Consider the following 26,721-nt stretch of genomic DNA (forward strand, 5'->3'; position numbering starts at 1 on the left):
AGGATGGGGGAAGAGAAGCAATATGGTGCTACCTGTTGGAGTGACCCCTTTTCCCCTTCCTTTTGGAGCCCCGAGAAGCCAGAACTATTGTAAATGCCCATTGCTTCTTTCCCCTTCCTAACAGGAAAAAGTAACAGCAGAAACTTCCGCCACTTGTCATACTGGAGCTTGATAGCTACTGGGTAGGGAGGTTAAGGATGGTGGTGCAAAGGGCTAGAGAATATTACTTTCATCCTACCTATGTACATGCATAAAACGCACTTGTTATCACATTCCACAATCTGTAGATTGTGATAATAAGTGTTCAAAAGAGATCTGTGGGTAGCAATTTCTGTGATTTCCATAACCATTTTGGTCTTAACAGCATAACCTCAAAGATATGTATTACGATATATACATATGGAGTGCACAGAGGACCCTTAGAATCCACTCTGGTTTGGTTCCAGGATCACCATGGGTACCACAATGTGAGAACACTCAAATCTCATTGTATATGAAGTGGTGTTAATCAAATGGTGTTTCTTTTATAAAACTAGCATATATACTTGGCATTGACTGGGTGTTGAGGAGACGCTACCCACCCACCCTCCCCGCTATCATCCCTCATTCCCTTCACACAAAACCCAATGACATCACATGGAGCCAGTTATTCACCCAGAAACAGTCTTTGTGACACAGATAAAAATACAGATTTTTTACTTTTATATAGGGAGACGGCAAAATCAAGGTTTGCTTTTTGGAGGGAATAATTTTAACTTCTGGATGGTTGAATCTGTGGATACAGAGGGTAGATGCATGTACATTCCATATATTTAGGGAACTGCCTTTTGTATTTGACAAACCTGACTTGTTCTATGCTATCCTGCCCACTAGGCACAGTCTGCATAATACATGTTACTTCTGGACACTGGCGTAATCTTGACTGGATAAACCTAGCCCTATGTTGGCCAAAATGGCAGCTTAGTAGCAGACAATTCCACTTGTTTTTCCAGATTTGATGACAAACAACACTTTTACCCAAAACTATTCCACTACTTTTTGCAGTGTTTTCAGTATAGTAGTATAGTGCTGCTTATGTAGGAACATGCACAACATGTTTCTTACTGTGGCGATTTGATCCAGAATGTGTCAAAGTATGGGATTGCGTACATTACTGTCATCAATAGCGAATCTTATTATGAATGAAAGATGACTTAAGTAAAATCCACACTAAAAAGAATAAATTGTGGTCCACAGTTTTATGTATAGATCTCTGCATGTAGCTAGCAATAGGATAGAGGAACTTGACTGTGCTTCATCCTTCACTGAGAGATGGAAGGAGAGAAAATTTCCAGGGGGAAATTGGACCTCAATTGTCAAGATGTCCAAAGAGAACCTGTCACTATCCAGTATTTGTGTCTTGAAAGCCATGGTATAAATTGGCTAAAAGAGCAGGGACATCTATAAAAAAAAGGACAATGACAGCTGCGAATATCCCCATACAACATTTATGGTAGGCAGCTTGAATACATATATTTATACAAGCAAGTGGGATGCACTAGTGGCTGCTCAACTTAAAATTATGTAAGTGTGATGAATTACATTTATACTGTGCTTAGAAGAGCCCAAAACAGACCTCTTGACTAATTAAATATTACACACCTCCATCTGTGGGCTCTTGGTTTTCCCCATTTAAACTGGAACCTCATTCAAATTGGTCATTCTGTCAGCAAAATGGTCAATCTAGAAATCATGGTTCAGAGACTGCCAGATGAAGTATCATATGTCTTGAAAACACAGGGTTCTTATCTGAGGTTATTTGAGATTCAGCTTTGACTCCAGATGCTCAGATACATAGGAAATAGATATGGATATATATAAAGATATCTGTGCTCTAAGTATATCCAGCTGCTCAGGTGACATCGATACTGTCACACCAACAACATGCTGTGGCTCAGCCAGAGGCTGAAGATGAGGGGATTGCTCAGTTAGAGGTTGTGAGAAATGATGGGCTTTCCAATGTGGGAAATGAATGGATTTTGGATGATGATTCTGTCTGGGAGCATGGGCCCTTGTCTGGTCAGAAAGAAACAGCTTCAGAGCAGAGAGATGGAGATGTTTTGGCATCGGAAGATAGGAAAGACTTTCCCCCCGGTCCTTCTTTGACAACAGAAGCTTGAAGAGAGGGATATTTCCCCTGGGAAAACACCTGAGGTCAGTAGAAGTATAAGACTTGGTCTCCAGAAGGAGGGAGTCAGATTATGGAGGTCACAGAAACTCCATGAGAAACCCTTGAAACAGACCAGATGTCAAAGGCACAACTTCATGGCTTGTGGACCTTAAATTAAAGTGTTGCTTGCTGAAAGAGTTAGAGCAGGCAACACTGCATTACCAAATATACCTTGGGTCTTGTTCTTTTTTCCACGTTCAAGTCTATGTTTAAGATCTTTGTGAAAGTCTTGTGCGCATGTTCATGGATTTATGTTTTGGAAGAAGTTTGTATGTTACTGGTTATGGATTTATGCCTATGATTTGATTCCTGATTTTTTTTTCATGTACCTTGTCATTTTTGAACAGACTATGGCTTTTTGAAAGCCTTTTTCCTATTGCTTTTTGGACATTGCTTTTTACATATAATCTAAATTGCTTCAAAGGCCCCACATTGGGGTACTTTTGAAAAGTTTCAGACACTTATTGTTCAAAATGTAGCAAGTAGCTTATTGATTAGAGTAGGATACAGCTTATTGATTAGAGTAGGATATAGTTGAAGTAGTAAGTTGCTTCATACTGTAAAGAACATGCAAACATTTTTTCATCTTCAATGAGAAAATATGTTTCAACATATCAAGATATCCAGTCAGGAAAATGGTCAACTATAACACCAACTTAACATTTATGAATTTTTAAAATATTGTTTTTGCACAAAATTTGAAAAACGGTAACAAAAAAAGTCTCATTACGTGAGTCAGAACTAACTTTTCTTCTCAAACCAAATATTTTGCAGTGTTTTTTTAAAAAGAAAAGCTTTTAAAGGTTCAAAATAATAGAACAACATGCCCTGTATCTTGTTATCTTACCCAGCAAGGGAACATGTTTGAACTCCTTCCATTTCTGAAAATAAACATGCAGAAGATGGACATTCATGGAGCTGTCCTACTGCTGAAATAATAGCATAGGCGCAAATCAAAATGTTGGATATGATCTTTGAAGATCCCTACAGTTTAGGACCAGGATATTTCAAATGGTACATCTTCCTGTATTAGCCAGTCTGAACCTTGATCATCCATTGAGTTTGTTGGCTCCAGACATTTGCAAAAGACGAGAGGGCTCTTTTCCACTGTTTAATCAGGCTTTGAAACTCCCTGCCTTCTTTCATTTTTACCCCTCCATTCTTCCTTCCTGACTTTCTACTACAACTTTAAGACTTTTCTGTGAGAGAGTTTACTGGTCTCTAGAAGCTGATCTTCACTGCTTGGTCTTGACCAAGTTAATATATAGTCCTTCTAGGTCTTCCATATGATATGGACATGATATATGAGTTTGAGCACTGGATTACACACTGGAAACCATAGTTTGATCCTGCTCAACCATGGATACCCACTGGCTGACCTTGGGCAAGTCACACTCTCTCAGTCTCAGAAGAATGGGCAAACCCGCTCTGAACAAATTCTACCAAGGAAACCTAAGGGTTGACAGAAGTCAGAAATGCCTTGAAAGCGCACAACAGTATCATGGGTGAGTGCTGTTTATATGCATATATAGAAGTTACTGGTTTTGTCTTATATACTAGTTTGCTTTTCTTACAAGGTTTCCCCCTTCTTGCATAATTTTTCTTTTTCTTTTTTATTGTATTTCATATTCTCTGTTGCTATGCACTTTGAATCGCATACAGAAAGATGGAATACATATTTTTTTTAAAATAAATAAATAAATAAAAGAAACACTAACAAGGAGAAAAATCAATTGCCCTTCTAGACAGCTATGGCACTGATTTTCCTATGGAATTGTTTCCCGTTTTCAGAGGACTTTTCATTCTTCTTTGTCTTGTGAAGGTACTGCAATATGAAATTGCTCATAATAACTGAACACAGTGTCTCTATGTAGCAGACAACTGGAATTGAAACAGTACTTGTCAAATCTAAAGGAATCTCCCCCCCCCCCCCCAAGTGATTAGTCCTAGAAGGCATACATGCACATAACATACACATATGCACACATGCATATGCACTGCTGTTCAGGCATCTGAAAGAGTTTAATATTACAGAGTTCCACGTGTCTTGATCACGCTTTTAAAATTCTAAATAATATAAGGCAGGTTCCCACACTGTCCTCCTTCCGTAGGGATCTGAAGACTTGGATGTTTAAACAAGCCTTTGAGGATGTCTAGGCCCAATAGTCCACAATCAATGACACAGCACTGCACTTTCACCCCATGCCCTGTTCCTTAGCTACACTTTGCACTATCCTATTGTTTTGTTTACAGTTTGGCCATGTCTTACGGTAGTTGTCGCCATAGGTTATTGGGTGTTGCTCTGTGTTTTAAATTGATGTTTTTATATGCTATAGTTTTCACTTTGTATTGTACTGTGTGTTTATTTTATGCTTTGTCTTGGCACTTTGTGCCATATGTAAGCTGCCCCAAGTCCCTTTGGGAAGATGGAAGCGGCGTCCAAAAATAAAGTTGTTGTTCTTGTTGTTGTTAAAGGGTTACAATTATTCTAATGAACAAAATGTTCAAACAAAGTGTGAGCAACATGGAGGATTCTTGTTAGTTTAGTTCAAGGGTCCCCAAACTAATGCCCGTGGGCCAGATGTGTCCCTCCAAGGCCATTTCTCTGCTTCCCGCCCCAAACTCTAGACTTTCTTTCTTTTCTCTCTCTTCTTCATCTTGTTTTTTCCCCTTCTCTTTAATTTTATGACCAATTAAAATATCAAGATGTACCCCCCAAATCTCCTAATAAAAAAAAATATATTTTTTAAAAAAACTCTAGACTTGGGGTCACAGAACAACAATCCTAATTAACATGACTATCTCATTGGCCAAAAGCAGGCCCATATTGATAAGTTTATGTTGGCTAAAATTGTTCTTCATTTTAAATATTGTATTGTTCTTTCATGGTTTTTTTGCCCTACAAATAAGATATGCGCAGTTCGCATAGCAATTTGTTCATTTTTTCCCCCAAACTACAGTCCTCAACAGTCTGAGGCCCCATGAACCGGCCCTATGCTTAAAAGATTGGGGAACCCTGGTCTAGTAGATCTTGTTGAACTACAAATTAAAGCAGTAGTCCCACTGGCTGTATTTACAAAGACTGCAAAACACCCACCACTGGAATATAAACCAATTGGTGCACTTGATTGATTTTTTTCACCTTTTAAAATTGATCAATGCAGCTGCCTTCGGCGATCAGAAAAAAAACCTTTCATATATATGTAACCATTAAATAAATAGACCCTTTTAAAAAAGCATAGTTTTTTTTCTGAATGTAAATCAAATACACATGCTAAATCCAATCTCAGTTTGATATAAGGAAATGGAAAATTTCTCAGCTTGCACACTACAAGGGCCTAGAAATAGATATTATGATCATAGGACCTATCCACATATTTTTCCACAAATCCATTTCCTTAGTCTTGAGAACTGTGCCCACAGCCACAAAGTATATTAAACAAGTCATTAATGTGTGGTGATATATTGTTCCTACTGTTTGGCTTTACGTCTTTGTTCATCATTGTTTGTATTCATTTTACATCTGTTCTGTTCTCCTTCTTTCATATAGGTCCCCACCTCCTCCCTCAACTTCTTCTCCTTTAGAAGTCTCCACGCTGAGCTTGGAAAAAGCAAACTGTCACAAAGATGGAACCTTTGCAACTGAAATTGCAGACTGTCTAATTAGCTTTTAGTCATTTTGTTTCACCAGACAAGTCTAAATGGAACGGAATAACATTTTGAATTTTACTACTCTGATGTATGGTTCTACCGGTACGGTAATGTGCCTTTTTCCCATTGTGCATTTGACAAAATTGCCAAGAAACATTAAGAATGCAATCTATGCATAATTTGCTTCTTGACAATACAATTAAGGGTAAAACACAATGATTAATCTCAGAAACAAATACAGAGATGTGCAAGTTTAGTTCAATATAACTCTGTAATTATTATTTTTCACCGTACCTTCATTTGGGTTTTTCAAACTTATGTAACACCCCTCACCATACATTGCTTCAAGTGTGGACCACAGCATATACTACAATGTTATAAAATGAATAAAATGGGCAATAACCAGTCAGTATTAAAAAAAATACCTATATTGCCCTTCAGCTATTTTGAACCATTATGTAGATCTCTTCAAAGGGCCTGGCAAAACTATAGTGTTTTCTTTACTAGCACTGAAAACTGATCAATGGCGATACCAGTCAACTCTTGTGGGAATATTCCTCAGCTTGGGTGCTAATACCCCATCTTATGATATTTTCTGGAAGGCTGGTCCACTTTTTATGATTATATTCCACAAGGACTTCTACCTACACATCTCAATTCACGACCAGAAAGATTATAGGAAGAGCTGTCTGTGTAACTAGCCAAGTTCTAAGTCACAAGGTGATGTTTGCATCAAAGTCAGCATTGAGAATAGGGAATGGTGATGAAGCAGAACCGAGTGAGACTCTTTATAGACCCGTTGCCTGTCTGTGGTCTCATTTCTGCCAAAGTTTCACACTTGAAAGGATCTGCAAGGACTGTCCATCTTGAGACTATTATGGCATCTAACCAGGAGGTTACTGAGGCCCTATCTACACTGACCATTTAAAATACAGTTATTCCCCAAGTTATAAACAAGATAGATGCTGTAGGTTTGTTCTTAAGTTGAATTTTATAGAAAAACTGGAACAGGTACATTTTGTAAGTGTAACTCTAGGCAAATACATATATTCTTTAGCTTTTGCACAGGGAAGGAATAACATCCCTGTGGTGTTTCTTTTGCCGTCTGTGCCCCTGTTTAGAAAATTTCACTTCACTTTCTGTCCCTGTGATAATTGGATTTGGGAAAATTTGGCTTGTTGTGGAAATAAGGATTGGTGATAAAGCTTCAGTTAAGACATCTTTTCCCCATCATAATAACTCTTTTAGGGCTGAATTTCCCTTCCGAAAGGTAGTTTTCTCTCACCTCCTGTTGCCTCAGCCCTGCTCTTAACTATGAGTCATTTGTAAGTTGGGTGTTTGTAAATTGAGGACGGCCTGTAGTTTCAAATTAGTATTGAAGAGAGTGGTTTTGCTGTGCAGATGATTGCAGAGGAATTTGTGGAACCAGTTTGAGGTCCAGAAGGTGATTATGTAAACCACAAAGCACTGGTGTGCATTAAGGACTTTCTTTCCCAAGCTTCTGTGGGAGTTTGTTGCCTGGCTGCTGAAGTTTGCAGCTAGCTTCAAACTGCATTAAACAGTCAGCATACTTGGGGGCCTAAGATGTTGGATTACTGGAGCCTGGCTATTTCTATCCTGGATTGGCCTGCTGAACCAGTTATAATGGAAAAAAAGGGGCTAATCAGACATCCTGTGTAAGAGCATTCAATAGCCTGGGGACAGCCACACAGAAGCACCTTTCCTGAGTCCTCACCAGATGGGTGTGTGATATTGATTTGTCTTATAGAAAATCCTCTTTAACCTGATTGTTTCATTTCGCCTGAGCACCATGTTAGTTCAGAAGAAAAAGTTTGCGAAAGCATGTTGAATTACTTTTCTTTTTGTGAAATATTATTTTTTCCATGTTACTTCTTACACCAGTACACATAATCCTGAAATCAAGGCTATAATAAAGTCTCAGCAAATTAAAGAACAACTCATAATCTTGGTGGTTATGAACATGCCTAAATGGTCATTTAATAGTTCGTATAACATAGTGGACAGAGTTGAACTTCCAATGCCCACTCTATTGTGAAGCTCATTTGATGGCTCTGGACCAGTCACTGACAACCTAACCAACATGACATGGTTGTTGTGAGGCTAAAATGAAGGAGACTATTTACTTATTAGGAAATACCTCTGTGGGCTTAAAGATCACTTGACAAATTTAGTACCAGTCTGCAAACCTTGCTTGCATTAACTTTAGATTTCTGGCAGTGTTGACTCTGTTTTCATAATACACGTCTGACCTGTACTGACTCAGTGATGATAATCTTATAACATTGCTGTGCTGAAAGCTGCATCTTCAGAATCATTTTATTTCACTGTTTTAAAAATGCATGTTGGCACAAAATCTTTTGACTGTGACTCTAGCTAGAGCAGATCATATTCTTAACTCCCTTGATTCCAACTTCCTTGCATAGCCAGGCAGTATTCGTTTCAACAATGAGAAGTAGGTTGGCCCATTACTAGTACTGCACACAAGCTTTAATCAGTTGATGAGCAAAACTAACTAATGTTTTGATTCTGGACTAAAATCTGCCTCCTAATAAATTGCTGAGGCTGTCAACTGTCACCTGGAAGCAACAATCCTAGCAGGCCACAGCAGATGGAGACATGGAAAACTGGGTTACTCCTTCAGCAATGCTGACAAGATCAGCTTCGTGTGGCTCTTCCTTCTCTGTTTCTATTCCAATCAATCATGGAAAGGAATATGAACTAACTTCTAAGAATTGGGTCTCAAGTTTCTTTGGTTTCCTCTTCCTGCCTCATTTCTTTTTTGCTTTCCATTCTGTCATTTAGACTGTAATCCTCAAAGTAAAGGCTAGCTTGCTTCCAATGATGTTACAGGGAAGCTGTCCTGGAATACGTTTTGGTTGAAGAATAAAAATATAAATGCTTTAAATAAACAATAAACTTTGGCAGAAGAATAAAAGAATGAATGCTTTAAATAAGCAATAAAAAGCAAATAAACATCATGGAATGAATGCCTAAAGAAATGCCTGTGTTACCCTGACTGCCATTATCACATATAGTAGGGCCTCACTTTTCCAACATTTGCTCATCCAACGTTCTGTATTATCCAAAGCAGTCTGCCTCCCGCCCGGATCCACAACTGTTTCGATACATGTTTAGCAATGTTTTGGTGCTAAATTCATAAATACAGTAATTACTACATAATGTTACTGTGTACTGAATTACATTTTTCTGTTGATTTGTTGTACAATGATATTTTGGTGCTTAATTTGTAAAATCATAACGTAATTTGACGTTTAATAGGGTTTTTTTAATCCGTCCTTATTATCCAACATTTTCGCTTATCCAGTGTTCTGCCAGCCTGTTTATATTGGATAAGTGAGACTCAACTGTATGTATCTTCACCAAATTCAAAGACAATTTTACCTTTCATTCAGATATAGAGCTTTAATATAATGTGTAGCATTGCCCAGTTTAAACCTTGAACCACACATGTCAAACGCAAGGCCCGTGGGCCAAATTGGGCCCACCATGGCATTTTATGTGGCCTGCAAGGCTTTCAGTGCCAGGGCAACATGGTTACATTCATACAGTCTTACAATTACAAATGGCCCTTTGATGTGGCCCTTGGTAAAAACGAGTTGGATATTCCTTTTATACCAATTGATTAAAAACCCCATGCTAATTGCCTTCAAGCTAGCATTTTTATCCAAAGCAGCTAATGCTTAACTTGTTTTTTTTTGTGTGTTTCTCTAAAAACTGTTTTAGCATTTTTATATTACTTATTGTACAGAATTAATTGTAAGTATTTAGTAGGACTAATACATAATATTTTCTTATTCTTATTTCCATCTATCTCTGAGAGAAAACTGTATGCTTTATTATGTACAGTGTACATATATACCATATTTAATAGGAATAATAAGCAGCAAAATGGTGGTTTATTGATATATCGAAGTCTAATAACTTTGTATTGTTAATGTTAGAATGCATTAAAACATGGTAGATCAAGCTTTCTAATATGTAAGATAAAGTTTGACATTATTAATATAAGCAAGATTATTTTTTTTCATTAAACCTCCAAAAACCAAAATAAATAAATAAACAAAAGCAGAAAAACTCGCAAACTTAAAAAATTCCCCCAATTCTGATCATTTGTTTTATGTGATAATGTTACAGCCGCCTAACATAAATATTGCCTTCAGAGAGTACTAGTCATAGCACTGAAGCAAAAACTTCCTAATTGAAATCAATTTCATTACTGTAAGATATGGATTTTATTCCAATACTGGCACTTTAGATGCTTTTGTTATTTTTGGATACCTTCAAGTCGATGTCCGTTTATGGAGGGAGAAACGTTCATGCCACACTATCATCAATCAACCTGCTCAGGTCTTGCAGAGCTTCCCTGACTGAGGGTGCATCTTAAAATTGCAGGAGACAGTGCTGATTTGGAGTATGATACTCCAGACAAGCTTCGCTAAATGGGAGGCACAATGCCCCTGAATTGCCCCTGTGGTTCGGCTACAACCTATTGACTTGGAGGCAGGGCAAGAGAGGATGGAAAGAGGATTTGTTCTCCCTCCCTTCTCCAATTGCCTTGCCACTCTAGATCTCATCATTTCAAGTTACAATAAGTGTTCAGATTAATTTTTGTGACCAGTGGACACTGTAAACAACAAATCAAGGGGGCAAAATAGGTGCCATCCCCTATCTCCTGGCTGCCCAAGCTTGGGGAAAGCTGGATGACAGTGTAATCAACTGCAGCCACTTCCCAAATAGGAAGTGACACAACTGCTTACATAGGCTGGAGGTCACTGGCTGCTCCAAAATTTGGGAGTAACCCATGACTTCTGTTAACATGGTTTAAGGCCGCATTAAGTGGCCTTGGTCCCCATTACACTTAAACAGCTTTATGCATTGTGCCCCCTTTCAGCTTAAAGTGCCTGTGAAGACACAGCCTTTATTTATTCATCTGGCATACAACCTTCCTCTTTTCCTATTGCCCTTTGCCTTTCCAAGCATTTTAATTTTTTTTCTAGTGAGTCATCTCTGCGCATGATATGGCCAAAGTATGGTGGCCTCATTTTAGTAATGTAGGAAGAGAACAGATCTGATTTGCTCTAGAACACATTTAGTTATCTTTTTAAGTCCATGATACTCTCAGAACTCTTTTCTAGCACATCTCAAATATATATATATATTCTATCAGCTTTCTTCACCTTCCAGCTTTCACAACCATATGTAGAAATGTGGAATATGATGGCATGGGCAATCCTAACTTTAGTGTTCAATGGTACTGTCTAGTTCCTTCATAGCTGTCCTTCCAAGACCTCTTTTGATTTCTTGACTGCAGTACCCACGCTAATCAATGATTGAACAATTGTAAGGAAACTCCTGAATTATTTCAATGTCTTTTTCATCTACTTTGCAGTTATGTAAATCATCTGTGGTCATTTTTTTCTTAATGCTGAACTGTAAACTTTCCTTTGTAGTTGACTTTCTTTAATATTCCTTCCAAGTCTTTGCTATTTTATGTTCTGAATCTAACCCTGTGTTACATATGATATTTAGATTGTGACTCTAGTTAGAGCTTGTCTTTTTTTTAATTACTTACATTTTAGAATAACTTTTGTACATTGCTAATGACAGAAAACAAAACTGACCCAAAGTAGCAATCCAGAACGTGATTACATAGAAAGTGGGGTGGAGATATTTACAACATTCACAAACAAAACAGTGCCAACTGATGTAAGGAAGTCAAGTTGCAATACTCTTTAAAACATTTGTCTACCAGGATAACCAGCAGTTTCTGTTATAAATTATCTCTGTCCCAGAAGCATAAAGTAAGATAAAAGACAGTCTAATGTCTAAGTGGACACTGTTCAATCCTGTATGCCTTTTGAATACAAAGAGATAAATTACTGCTTTGGGTCACATTCTAAGCTGCATTTGAATTTTACCAGGCACCCCCTGAACTTGTTTTAAAATGCCATAAGCAAATGCAAGTGTGGCAATAGTGCCTTTGACATGCAGGTGAAAGCCTCTGCATCATATTAACTTCATAATTTCAGAAAATTAGCAAGACTCCAATTTGCATAAATCTTTCCAATTTTGTGGCTGTTTTGTTCTAACTGAATGCTCCCAAGGCATGATGAATATCAAGTAGAATTTTCATTTCAGCTAGTTGATTTGTAAAATAGAGATTATTAGGCGCTTTTATTATTTTAGACACAATGTGGCTATACATTCATTTCTGAGCCAGCAGTTTTATTACAATCCTTTGCTTATCACCTCCATTTTAGAACTGTGTACGGTACTTTACAGCCATCTCTTTGCAAAGAACAATGTGCATGGTTTTTGTCAACATGTTGCTTTCAAATGTAAGAAATTTCTCTTCCCTACCACTTACCGATAGCAACCAGCTCTCTGAGAGGGAGAGATTATCCACTTAGGAGGACAATATATTAAATGAGTATAGAGTTGTGTATGCACATGCATCTTGCCAAACACGGGAAAGCCTTTTATATGAGCACAGAGATGGGGGGAAGATCCTGATGTCCTTCCAAAGGGTCTGTATTTGCCAAACTCCTGTAGGTTTAGGAGGGGCAGCTAATGTTCAGTCTTATTGGAGGTGGGAATCATGTTGTCTCAAGAAGTTGATGAAATGCAAGAACTGAGCTATCAGGCTAAGCCAGCCTTTCTCTGAGTTGCAGTCCACATTGGAGGGGTGCATGAGTCCACTATTGAACCACAGAAATTATGCTCGAGCTCTGTAGCAACTGAACGTACCAAGAATGAAGGCTTTTTTGACATAGCTGATGGCTTGGTGCTTGCTTTCTCCTTCAAAACCTTCACAAAACATAGATAGGTGAGGGGAAAACAAACAAATCTAAAATATTTGGCCAGTACAATCTCCAGTAGCACCCATTTAATCAGACTGCAATCCTCCACTGAATGCCAATCTGGAAAGTTTATTTAAACTGGAGAACTGTCCTTCTCTATCCAGGAAAGCTAGCTGCAGTTCATGTCATTAGTATTGTAGTGGGTGTCCACATTTTTCTCCAGAAGGCACTGAGAACAGCGCACAGTATTTTGTAATGACTGTTCTAGTTAGCATGTGCCCTTGATGAAGGGCTTACATTCAAAACGTTTCAGAAAACATCTATTGTCAATTGTTTCCAAAGACGTGCTGGTTTAGTTTGTTGCAGGAAAAACAACAAGAGCCTTGTGATCCTTGAAGCAGCAACACATTTATCGAAGCAAAACTTTTGTGTCCATCTTTTCAGGTGCATAAAGGGTCATCATAATTTGGAAGGTGTTAATGAACACTGAGACACATTAGAAGCAGAGGAAAACAGCACATGCAGTGGTGTCAGAGGGAAATCAAATGCTAAAAATACAGCGTCACAACTGCATCAGTGATTAAAAGTATTTTTAGACAAATCTAAGTAAGCCCACTGTACACTTTCAATTTTGACATAAGCTTAGCATGTATTATTTGTAATTTTCCCCTCTGGCATACAAACAGATTTACTGTAACAAAAGGTTTACGAGGCTTTTAGAAAATGACTGTGACAGGCATTTTAATGCTGTGTGGTGCTATTTTTAAGTTTTGTGTGAATTGTAATGTTTCTAACTTTATATATTGTTGCTATATGTATACTTTCATTAGATACTTTCCAGAGATTTCACCTATATTGATTAAATATGCTATTAAATACATGGAGTCTAATTATCCAGAGAAAGATGAGATACAAATGAATAAAAAAGAATAATACTAATTTAGCTGACCAAAACCTGTTTTCTCCTGAAGATGTTACACCACCCACTCTTTCAGCCGCAACATTGCCACCCCATGGGATATATTTCCTTTTTTAAAAGTTAGCATTATTGGAACTTGAACATTACTTAAACGGTCTATGGACACCAATGGGAAAATATGTAGCAGCTCCTGATGTCAATCTGGTGTATAAAAATATCTGACTATATCTTATTCTCCACTATTAGTGTGTGTTGGTGGCAGGGGGTGAGTTAGTCTAGTGCTTCATAACAGTCTGTCAACCCAAAGAAGGAAACACAGCCTAAGCAGAGTAGGCCAAATGCCTTTAGCAGCTATGGGAGAGCAATATTGATTAGAGAGGGAACACTTCCTCTTTAAAATAAGGAATCTCATCCCCTTTTCCTTCCACTTTATATGAAAGGAATCTCACTTGAAGAGAACCAACAATAACCCAGGAAGACACTAAAGGATTACCACAACCAGCACACACAGTACTGTTGAATGATGTTGTTAAAGTTCAACAGTGGTCTGCCCTCAGACCCATTGCAGCAGAATCACCATGAAGCATCTGATTATTATTAGGTAAAGGTAAAAGTTTTCCCCTGACATGAAGTCCAGTCATGTCCAACTCTGTGGTGTGATGATCATCTCCATTTCTAAGCTGAAGAGCCGGCGTTGTCTGTGGACACCTCCAAGGTCATGTGGCCAGCATGACTGCATGGAGCACCATTACCTTCCCGCTAGAGGGGTACCTATTGATCTCCTCACATTTGCATGTTTTTGAACTGCTAGGTTGGCAGAAGCTGGGGCTGACTGCAGAAGCTCGCGCCACTCCCCGGATTCAAACCCACAATTTTTCAGTCAACAAGCTCAGCAGCTCAGTGCTTTAAGCCATTGCGCCACCGGGGTTATTATTAATGTACTTTTTCTCTCCTCAAGAAGATTGAAAGCGACTGAACCATATGATAAGCAATGTCCTTCCATACATTATAAGTTGATTATGTAAAGATATTTTACAACAGCTATTTTATTTCTGTATTTGCATGTATACATGTGTGTGTGTGTTGCAGAGGCTCCTACATGCCATGATGGATCTGGACCAGTTTGGTATACATATCCTTCATTATCCCACTTAAAATATTGATGAATTTAAAGCTCAAAGCAGATGAAAGAAATGGAACAAAGCATGGCTAGGTGAAGTGGCCCTCTGTCATACGAATTGGAAATAAAGAGAATGAAGCTGATTGGATGTTGCTAGGTGACATGTGTATGTATGAGGGGAGGAAGGAAAGGGATGAAGGTAAAAAGAAAAGTTATGAGAGGAGGGAAGGGAATGGTGAAGGAAGGGGGGTGAGAAAAAAAAGGGAAGGAAAAGAAAGGAAACAAAGAAGGGGGAGGACTTGAGGAAAAGCAAGGGAAGAAGGAAATAAAGAAAGGGGGGGTTATAGTATGTGGGAAATGAAGGAAGGAAAGGAGCCACAAAGAGAGGCTGCCTACCAGAGTGTTGCCATGGAGACACTGTGAGTTAAGCCTTTTCAGAGCTGGAGAAGGGAGAAAGCAGGTGAGCAGCGGCCCCTCTGACACCTGGGCAACGCTGAATATATTTGCTTGTGTGTTTATACAAACATATACACACCCCTAGTGCAGTATATCTATGTCAGCAGGCAACAATTCCTGCTTTATCTCAAGGCTGGGCACTTGTGGCCCTTCCAATGTTTGGGGCAATTGGTGTGAACCAGCATAGCCAGAAGAGATGGATCAGGTCAGCAGCACTCCAAAAACATCTGTAAGGTGACAGTTCTCTATCACTGTTTTCTCTTATCCTGGTTAACCTTCCCTTCTGAGAGTAACATGTTTACTTGGAAGCAAGTTCTACTGAGTTCAATGAGACTGATATGCAAGTTAATATGAACAAAACTATGGCTCTATCACAACAAATTATGAGCATTTAAATCAGGGATGGGAAAAGTGATCCCTACAGACCACATGGAGCACTCAGGCCCAGATTTGGAATTCTTCATACCCGCAAGAATACTTATTAAAACTGACACTGATTTGCCAATGAAATGCATTATAGTCAATGAGACAATACATGTCGAGATCAGTTTAGTTCCTTTGGTTTAATATCAATAATCAAAATCATTAATTTAAGTGTGCAAAGGTTTATTAATTCAGAAATAGTGTCTGAGATCCTGACTCAGAAAATGTAGGTATGATGGCAGAGCTCTGTTGTTGAAGCTACTAGGCCTGTGCGATTGATAAAAAAAAGTTTCAACACACATTACTAAATTAGGGGGAAGATAATTTCTAAAGTGTTTCTAAAATATCGTAAGGCGTCTGTATCGTAACTATAACTATATGTTTCTTTGTTAAGTAATTGCACAAGAGAGGGGACTTCCGGGGCTCTTTTCTTCCTCATTTTTAGGGCTATCAGGATTAAACTTGCTACAATGGTAGAATACATTTACCACTGTCCCCCGCTCCCCCAGCCCAAGATTCATCTGCCGATTTTTGGGATTTTAAAAAAGTTTTTGTTCATAAAGGAACGACAAGAGCTATCCTCTTAAATTTTTATTTTCAGTAGTATGACATAACCAGATCATTATTACCCCAAGTTTCATAAAGATTTGCATATCCACTGATTTTTAGAGAATTGTAACCAACATAAACTTAATACCATTTCAATGGAAAGGCCTCAGGCACGATCCAGTTCAACCACTTCAGGCAGGAAAAGCACAGTCAAGCACCCCCAACAGATGCCCATCCAGCCTTTAAAATAATAATAATAATAATAATAATAATAATAATAATAATAGGAAACCTACTAGGTAAGCTTTGGAGTTACTGCCTCTCAACTTTGCCTACCTCACAGGGTTGATTCATTCCAACAATTCCTTTCTTTCATCTTTAAATCCCTTTAAATAATGAACATGGGTTTCCCCCCCACCAAAACTTTCAGGAAAGAAGAGGAGGAGGAAGCACAAGGCAGTAAGCTGAATTCTGGGAGATGTAGTTTGGGAAGACAAGGACTCCTGTGGCAGAAAATTCAAAAGGCCCCTCCCTAAACTACATTTTCCAGAATTTTGCTTACTTCCCACATCAAAGTCTCAATGTGAGTGTGGTCTCTGCCTGTCTGTCTTTGGGCCTGCCTTGTGCCAGAGGGACTTCTTCTTTGCCCATCCATCCAGGCATCCCTCCTTTTCGCTCACCGGCTCCTCTTTGGGGGAGAAACAACCCCAGCGATGGAGATCTTGGACCACTGATAAGACTTATGTAACTCATCCAAAAATCATATCAATGTTTTGAATCTTAAGTTTTTTTGTGTGGTCACCCTTTATGTTTCTGAATAGTGCTTCGTATGTGCGAATCTAACAAATCAGATCTGACATATGAGTTACAAAGTTTTGCACAGCCCCAGTAACTATGTATTCTGATGTAACCCCCCCACCCCACCCCGCAAACACACCTTAGAAGCCAGACATCCCCACCATTAAAGCAATTTCCAAGAGGACCACAGCATCCAGCCCTCTCTGAATAGTGAGACGTTCTCTAGCAGTCTCTTGTGACTGGAGTCGAACAAGTGTCCCTATAGCTGCCGCTTGGAAAACACCTCACTGCCAAGACAGGGGTGGACTTTATTTATTCACCATCCTGCTCCATAGCTCCCCAGAAATCTCTATGTTGGTGGAGCTGTCTGGCTTCTAAAATGGATTTTGGAGGACCTATTGGTTGCTACATGGGGTCAAAAATGAGGATACAAAACATTACAATGCCCTAGGTCCAGTTTACAATGTTTAAAATACTGAACACAATGTCAGTCATAAATATGATAAAGTATGAATACAGAGATTTTATTCATCACTATTCACTACTATTCACTCATTACATTTATTCATTTCTAATAAGTAGAACCTAATTCAATAACATTCAATTAAAATAATTTATATTTATTTATAGAGAATTTTACGTTTATTTTGCCCATATGTATTGAATTTTGTGTATTTTATTTATTTAAGTAAGCCATCATCATCAACTACAACAAGAATCAAAAGGGAACATTTTTTCATGAGAAAATGTTTTGAAACATCTCAAACTGAACAGTTCTTTTGGAAGATTGTCTCAGCTTTTTCAACTTAAAAGAATATTACACAATCACAATCTACTCTTAAATTCTATCGATACTTCAAAACGTACCTCCTTTTTCTGGGCTCCACTGCAGTTATTTTTGACTGTACGTATACTCCCTCATATGCATGCATATTTAGCAGTGTGTTATGTTTAATGCTAAAAAAAGAACACCTGACCTATTTAACAATCCTCCCTCATCCTATAGTCATAACGGTAAGTGGAGACATATTTAAAAAGGTAACAGGAGGGTGCTAACACATTTGAGCTACTGCTTTCTACTACCAATGCAGAACTGAATACAAGGCAAATAAATATCAGGAAATCATTTTACACTGGATGTTTAATACTCACTTCCAAATGAAAAATAATTCAATTTGCTAGATACATTATATTTGATGTGTACCCATGCTGTTATTTTAGTTCTTGTGCGCCATTCAAATTGTGTCCAACTTATGGGGCCCTATTACAGGATTTTCTTGGCAAGGTTTGTTCAGAAGGGGTTTGCTTTTCTCTGAGGCTAAAGGTCTGTAACTTGCCCAAGGTCACCCAGGGGGTTTCCATGGCTGAAGGGAGATTTTAACTCTGGTCTTCAGAATCACAGAGCAAAACTACACCTTTACAGAGATCCTCTTCATGATCATTTTATTTAAGTTATGACACATTATATATTCTACCTACTCTCAAATAATCCAAATCCAGATATTTATGGTTATGGAGTAACATATTTTTCATGAAGTGGGCTCTAGCCTTTATAGTGTAATAAATGCATTGTTTTTTAAAGTACCATGGGGATCCCAGACATTACTACAACTCGTTCCACAGGCTACTCTGTTGAAATAAGTTTAGCAAATTGCTTTTGGATTTTCATTTTGTCAGATTGGCTTTGGCTACTGTGCTAACAACTGAATTAGGCTGGATTTACACTATCCCATATCCCAGGATCTGATTCCAGATTATCTGCTTTGAACTGGATTTTATCAATCTCCACTGCCATATAATCTGGGATGAGCATATCCTGGGATATAGAGCAGTGTAGAAGGGGCCTCAGATTTCCATTTTGAACAGGATCTTAATTTTGGAAATTGCCCTGTTATCTGGTGAATAAAAGTGTCATTTGGCAATTGAGTTGGCAAATAAAATAAGTGCTGTTCTCGGCACTTAAGAGATAGAAATGAAGTCCTAAATACAACACCATCATAGCAGTCATTTGCTAGTGCAATGGGACTTTCTTTACCAACCTTCAAGTCCTATACCTTACCCCAAAATTAGGAGGTCCCAGTGACAAGGGTTAAACCCTTGTGACAGCAGGATTGCTGACCTAAAGATCAGCGGTTCGAATCGGGGGAGCCGAGTCTGTCATCACAAGCTTCCCATGCGGGGACATGAAAGAAGCCTCCCACAGGATAGTAAAACATCTGGGCATCCCCTGGGCAATGTCCTTGCAGACAGCCAATTCTCTCACACCAGAAGCGACTTGCTCCTGACACACCCACACAAACACACAATTGTTCCAAATAAACAATGAAGACTCCTTAATTCTTCTTCTTCTTCTTCTTCATATTATTATTATTATTATTACAATGTCTTCTTCATTCTTACGTTATGCTAGTCCCAGAGAGGGGGAAGTACATAATATTGTGTGGAACAATATATTTTAATTGAAGATTAACACTCCCCCCCCCCAAATATTCAAGCAGAAAAAAACCATCTCCATTTAAAATGGTCTTCTAATAACACAAAACAGTCCAAATAAAATTTCTGTCCCAACTAGCCTGAGGATGCCAACTTGCAACTTGGCAGAATTTTAACTTAGCATAATGATATCATGTTATTGAAAGGGAAAGGAAGGAAAACATCTATTTGTGTTGAGGGGAGTAACAGAAGAGAAACACAGAGGAGTGTGGGGGAGTCAGAACAAGAGCAACAGATGGTAATAGATGGGAAGGAACTGCGACACAGAGTGACAGCTATCCACCTGGGGATCATCAAAAATAGTTGGGGTTAGGTTTATTTTTATTTTCTCCTTTGACCCCACCAATTAAATTCTTGACAGATTAAAAAAATAAATTTGCAAGGGAAAAGAAGGGAGGAAATGAATACACATTACAAATAGGGGGCACACAATAGATAGTTCTCTATCCAAAAAGATTCTTATACATTGGGAAGCAACATGCCAGGGGAAAAAGAAAGTTTAAAACCCCCTCCCTGGCAACTGGGTTTCTTTGAAGAAGTATTTATAGGGTGGAGCATTCAGTCATACGCATCCCACATACAGCCTGAATTAGCGTACAAAGATTATACTCCCCCTCCTCTCCCTCCCCCCCCCCCCCAAAAAAGCCAGACTAACCGCCTCTGGGAAAACTAGGCCTAAACTGCTGCAGCTGATGTCAAGTCACAACTACTACAGATAGGCAAGAGTAATTAAATAGCCTTGCCATTTAAGGTCATTTTCAGGTGGAAGAGAGCACGCCACAAGCTCAGAGGCAACAATCTCTTCAAAATGACTCTCCATCTTTTTACTCATTCCCCGGGGACAAAAGGAGGCAAATGCTGCTACCTCCAGATCTTGATCCTGAAAGTGTGGAGGTGAGGCTGTTTCAAAAAGAAGCTCCTGCAACTTCTCATTTCTTGATGGGGGTTAGGTTTCTGTAAAGTTTGTGAAAACTCAGTCCTCCTCAGTCCAGAAGAAGAGGAAAATGAGCTTCTTGCAACCTCCTCTACATAGTGTCAGAGGCTGCTAATTGTAATTGCCTGTAAAGCTTACTCAGACCCCACCTACACTGAGTATTTAATGCAGTTTCAGACTGATATTGAAGAAAGTGATTTTGCTGTGCAGATAATCAGACAGGAAATCCCGGAAGCAGTTTGAGACTCGAATGGTAATTGTGGAAAGAAAACTGTTGGGATATCTATGTCCAAAGCCCAATATCCCAGGCATAATCGAAAAACAAGGCAAGTGAGAGGTTAAGAGCAGCACCTGACCCTTTCCACCACTTCCTTACTCACCCAGGGATGCCCATTTGCTTGTATTTCTGTACAAGCAACAGGGCTGCATGAAAGGGTGGATCAGGATTGTAGGGTGTCCTATTTCTGTATAGATGACAAACCTGAATCCCCCCCCCCCCAATATCCACAAAGAGGGAGACGAATAAGCAGAGTTAGCTCTTGGTACAGTTACCTTGCCCCCTTTTCATCAGGAAGAGGAGGGGATATTGCTACCACACTGCAAAGAGAAAGGGCCCACATTTTCAGTGGTATATTTTAAATATTGGGGTGAGGCAAGGGAGAAACAGATAATGTTTATCTTCTTGGGGTTGAGGAATGAGAGAGTAGAGCAAAAATTCTTCCTCAAAAGGGGAAAGTTGTGTTTGGTCAGTGGATTAGAGAAAGTGCAGCAATACACACAGTGGCAGTACTCGTCTGGTATAACCCAGTGCGGTAACTCATGGTATCACCCCATGGACCTCCCATACCACAACACTGTAGGTAAAACACCATAAAACTGGACAAAATTTGAAGAACCAGCAGCAACAACAGTATCTAATCTCATGTCATACAAATGAAACCATGTGATTCAAAGCAACATTGTAATTCAGTCATGATGACATATTTAACTAGAATACATTTATAAATAAATTAGTTTGAGCCTTTTACAGCTGGCCCTCTGTACCCACGGATTCTGCATCCACAGATCCCACCACTCATGGCTTGGAACTATTAAAAATAAAAATGCAAAAAGTAGGCCTTGTTTTGGCCCTGGAACCCTTTTTACTATGCCACTGCAAATAAAGGGACTTGGTGGCTGCAGGGGCCCTGGAACCAAACCTCAGCGAATCCTAGTGATAGAAGTGTTTTGCAAATACCACTTCCGTTTTTAACTTTACTGAGTGCACAGTACGCATCAACTGGGATTTGTGAATAATTTTCTAACCATAAGAATTATTTATTTGAAAAATAGCAACTGAAACATCATGTACAGAAATTTTAAAGTCATATCATATTGGTGTCATTCTCTCTAATATTGTCCCCTACTTTGATAAACACACACCAATGAAAACAGTGACTACACTATGTAACACAATTTTTACTCATCAGTTATAAATGCCATTTTGTAATACACTGTATCAAAAAATATGACATTTATTAACTTCCAAAAACTTTGTTTTTGCCAGAAGTTCTACAGCACATTTTGCTATAGTCTTTCAATGAGCATCTCATATGAGTTTCCAGTTACTCATGGAAAAACACCGAGAAATGACTGCATTTTGCATTCCTTGATCTCGAAAAGGCGTTTGATCAGGGTCCCCAGGGTCCCTCATCTGGAGAGCACTACGGTCACATGAAATATCAGAAGACTATGTAACATGGATAGACTCAGTGAAAACGAACTTCAACTGAACAAACCCAAAACAGAGTATCTGGAATGTGGCCTTCAAACTGGAAAAAACAATTTAAATTAATGGACAAGCACCGAAGAAGGCCACCCAGTTTAAATACCTAGTGTCAGATGTACGGTCACGAATAAATGCAGCCTGGTTGAAATTGTGGCATTCTGTGTGACTCAAAAATTCCTGAACAACTCAAGGCCAAGATCTACATTACAGCTGTTTGCCCAAAGTGCTGGCCAGAAACAAAGAAAAATGAACAAGCCCTTAACACAATGGAAATGTTGAGATGGACACTTGGCTTGATACTTCTCAACCATGTACCAAATGATGACATCCATCGAAGACCAGGAATCAAAGCAATCAGCAAGAAAACGGCTATGTCATGAGAAGAGGACCGACATCAGTAACACAAGCAGCACTACATTTGGAGATTGCAGGACAGCAACTACGTGGCCAAAGACCAAAGGAAAGATGGCTGGACACCATCAACAAAGACATCAATGAAACCCGAGGGTGCACAAAACAAAGCCCTGTGGAAACGACAGTCACCATGCTAAACCCTCCATTGGGAAAATAGCTTAGAAAGAAGGTGTCACCGGCCCCTTCCACACAGCTATGTAAAATCCACATTGAACTGGAATATATGGCAATGTGTACTCAGATAACCCAGTTCAATGCAGATCTTGTGGATTATCTGCCTTGGTATTCTGAGTTACATGGCTGTGTGGAAGCACCCACCCTCTCTTGAGATTGTCCTCTAGTTTGGTAAACACACCAGTGAAACCAGTGACTACACTATATAATAATAATAATAATAATAATAATAATAATAATAATCCTTTATTTATACCCCGCTACCATCTCCCGGAGGACTCGGTGCGGCTTACAAGAGGCCGAGCCCAATTACATCAATAAAACAACACAGCAATACAGACAATAAAAACTCATAAACAAAGCAATAAACAATAACAATAACATCACGATGCATTAAGAATTTATGGAAGGGCCAAATGTAGTAATTAAAATTTTTTAATACTGGGCATGACAAGGTGACATAACACAATTCTCTGGGTTAGGAGTGTTATTTCCTCATTGGGTCTATCATAAAAACTTATTAACCTGAAAAAACTTTGTGTGGGAAATCCTGCAGCAAATATTGTTACAGTTTTTCATACAAGCGCCAACCAATTCAATTTAGGGCCCTTTCCACACAGACATATAACCCAGAATATCAAGGCAAAAAAATAATAATCTCACAATATCTGCTATGAACCGGGTTATCTGAGGGCCCTTTCAGATAGGCCCTATATCTCTGGATCCGATACCAGGTTTTCTGCTTTAAACTGGATTACATGAGTCCGCACTGCCAGATAATCTGGGATAAACAGAAAACCTGGGATCAGATCCTTGGATATAGCCCTATATCCCAGAATATCATGGCAGAAAATCCCACATTATCTGAGTGTGGTGGACTCAGATAACCCAGTTCAATGCAGATATTCTGGGATATAAGGCCTGTCAGGAAGGGCTCAGGGCCCTTCAACACAGCTCTCTATCCCAGAATACCTGCTTTGAACTGGGTTATCTGAGTCCACGCTGCCATATATTCCAGTTCAAAGCAGATAATGTGGGATTTTGTTCAGCTGTATGGAAGGGACCCAAGATTACTTACAAACTGTCTTTTTTTTTCATTTTCAGATCTTACCATTTATAACCTAAAGACCCATTTAGTGCAATGCACATTTTATCTCTTCCCATTGGAAACACATGACACTCATGATGTCCTTTACACTGAGTGCATTTCCTGTAGGCTTTTAGTCACAATGTCAGAATATCATGGCAGAAAATCCCACATAATCTGAGTGTGGTGGACTCAGATAACCCAGTTCAATGCAGATATTCTGGGATTTAAGGCCTGTCAGGAAGGGCCCCAAGTCCACGCTGCCATATATTCCAGTTCAAAGCAGATAATGTGGGATTTTGTTCAGCTGTATGGAAGGGACCCCAGTTCAAAGCAGATATTGTGGGGTTTTCTGCCTTGATATTCTGGGATACAGGGCTGTGTGGAAGGGCCCTTGGTTATCTGGGGCCATTTGGACTCCGATAACCCACTTCAAAGCAGATATTCTGGGATAGAGAGCTGTGTGGAAGGGCCCTGAGCCCACAGAGCCATATATTCCAGTTCAAAAGCAGATAATGTGGGATTTTATTCAGCTGTGTGGAAGGGGCCCTAGTTTGTGGCACCAAAAATAAAGTTTATGGAGTGTTAACAAGTACTTTCAAAGTAAGGGCCACACAATGAAAAAAGAAAGAACACCTTCAAACCAGGAATAGAAACATGTTTCATACTCTGTTAGGTAGTGCTATGTAGTTGTCCTCCTCGTGGCTCCCACCGTCCACGATTGCAAAATATTCTCCTTAAAAGTTCCCCGAAATGTGCTTTTTTCTCGAAGGGGCGCCATTTTTGCCCCGCCATTGCACATACAATGGGACTCGAGCATCCACGAGTGTTGGCAGCCACGGGGGTGCTGGGTTCAAAGCCGAACAGATAGGGATGAGCTGCCTCCGAGCCTTTTGGGGCCTCTCTTTCCACGCCCCTCCCCCCGCCGCCGCCGCCGACGACGACGTTGCCACTTTGAGGAGGCCAAGCAGCCCCTCGCCCTCTGGAGGGAGCTGCGCGAGAGGGGGAAGCGCGCGCCAAGGGAGGCAGGAAGGAAGGACGGAAGGAACGCCCGAGCGAGAGCGCGCGCGCCTCTAGCACCTTACCCTCGCGGCCGCCTCGCGCCGTCCTCTTCCTCCTCCTCCTCCTCTTTTCCCCCCCTTAGGCTCGAGGGGGAAGGGACGGGACGGGAGGGCTGGGCTGGGCCGCGGGAGCGCGCCCGCCTTCGGCACGTGCCCGCTCCCGTCACCGCCTGGGAAAGCCAAGCAGGGAGGGAGGAAAGTCTTCCCAAAAGAGGCCTCTCCATCCACGTTTATAATGAGCGTCGCCCCCCACCCCACCTTTTTCCATTATGAGAGGATTCTCTCTTATGAAGAGAATTGCGTGGCTTGACATGCTGGTCCCGTCAGCGAGTTCGTCAATCTTTCTGGACTTCAACTCCCAGAAGCCTCAGCTACCTTTGCTGTAGGCAGGGAATTCTGGGAGCTGGAGTCCAAAGACCTGGAAAAGCCGAGTGTGGGGAAACACTGGCGCCCCTTCCACACAGCTGAATCAAGTCTTACATTTTCTGCTTTGAACTGGGTTATATGGCAATGTGGACTCAGGGCCCTTCCCCACAGACATATAACCCAGAATATCGAGGCAGGTCATCCACAATACCTACTTTGAACTGAGTTATTCTAAATCTATGCTGCCATATAATCCAGTTCAATTTGGATTTTATACAGCTGTGTGGAAGGGGCCTCAGGGCAGCCCTGTGTCCCAGAATCCCACTTTATCTAAGTTGTGAACTCATAACCGAGTTCAAAGCAGATAATGTGGAATTTTCTGCCCTGATATTATTGGTTAGATCAGGCCTGTAGCGGGGGGAGGGGAGGGGTGTTCAAACACCACCCCCTCCGAAATGTTTCAGATTTTTTTAAAAAAACCTGGTTTACTCATGAATTTTAACTGGTTAACCAAATCTCCATGCTAAGTCTATGAGATGCAAAAAATTAAGAGTCCCTCCAGAACTGTAAGCACTATCTCAGGCAAATATTGACAATTTATTCACACTGTCATTACTTGCAGAAATAGCCGATGTAGTGAAGCAACCAAGTTGTGTGTGTGTGTTGAATGCTCTCATTAAGGAGGCCAGACTTGGTGGAGGTGGTTGACAGGGGCAGAGCTGCAGGCTATTGAAGGCTGCTCTGCTCCTTGCTATGCTCTTGGCTTCAACGTGAGCTAGGAGGCAGGTTTCAACACCCCCCCCCCCGAAATTTTCACCCCCTCCCGAATTTTTTTTCTGGCTACGGCCCTGTCCACAATATCTGCTTTGAACTGGGTTATCTTAAATCCATGCTGCCATATAATCCATGCTGCCATCGTGGATGGCAGCTCTGAATAATGAGCTGGCTGGATTCGGTCTGCCTTTGCAATTTCTGGGTGTTTTGGGTCCGGAGGGCAGGGCAAGTGCTCAAGCGGCGCATTAGGGATGTCTATGCACAGCTGGAACTAGAGAGCATAGGTAGGTCTTCAGCCACAAGGTTTTTAGCTTCCCACAAAAGGAATATTCATTTAGAGCACTACCTAACTATTCCACTTCCTCTACCCTTAAGAAGAATATATACTAAGGCTAGGTTTGAACAACTCGGTAGTATGGTGCAAACCAGGTGCTACTGTAACATCCCAAGAAGTGAGAGATTCTGCGTCTGGGGAGAACAAACAGTGGAAGACATTGAACATTTTTTAATTGACTGTCCAGCATACACTGAACTGCGAGACAGATATTTACATCCAATATTATCCAACTGTAGGTCCCCCAACAGAAATGATATTCTGACATCCCTCTTGCAAGGGCAGGAAAGATCCAGCATCATCAGAGTAAGCCTTTTTATTCTGAAAGCTATTAAGAAAAGAGCACATT

At 40.0% G+C, this 26,721-nt stretch overlaps 1 protein-coding gene across 3 annotated transcripts in view; it reads right to left on the reverse strand.

Annotated features, from left to right (window-relative positions):
* BTBD3 (BTB domain containing 3) overlaps positions 1-25,066 on the reverse strand; it is a 38,805-nt gene extending 13,739 nt beyond the window's left edge. Inside the window, exon 1 of one of the 3 annotated variants that reach the window (XM_060785955.2) lies at positions 24,923-25,066. The gene's annotated coding sequence lies outside the window, so the exon portion shown is untranslated. Of the gene's footprint in view, positions 1-17,834; positions 17,897-24,505; positions 24,736-24,922 lie in introns of those variants that run through there. The other 2 variants (XM_060785965.2, XM_067469085.1) reach the window with 2 other exon arrangements.
* Positions 25,067-26,721: the final 1,655 nt, after the last annotated feature.

The sequence above is a fragment of the Anolis sagrei genome, chromosome 1 (genome assembly GCF_037176765.1).
Source record: "Anolis sagrei isolate rAnoSag1 chromosome 1, rAnoSag1.mat, whole genome shotgun sequence".
Classification (NCBI taxonomy): domain Eukaryota; kingdom Metazoa; phylum Chordata; class Lepidosauria; order Squamata; family Dactyloidae; genus Anolis; species Anolis sagrei.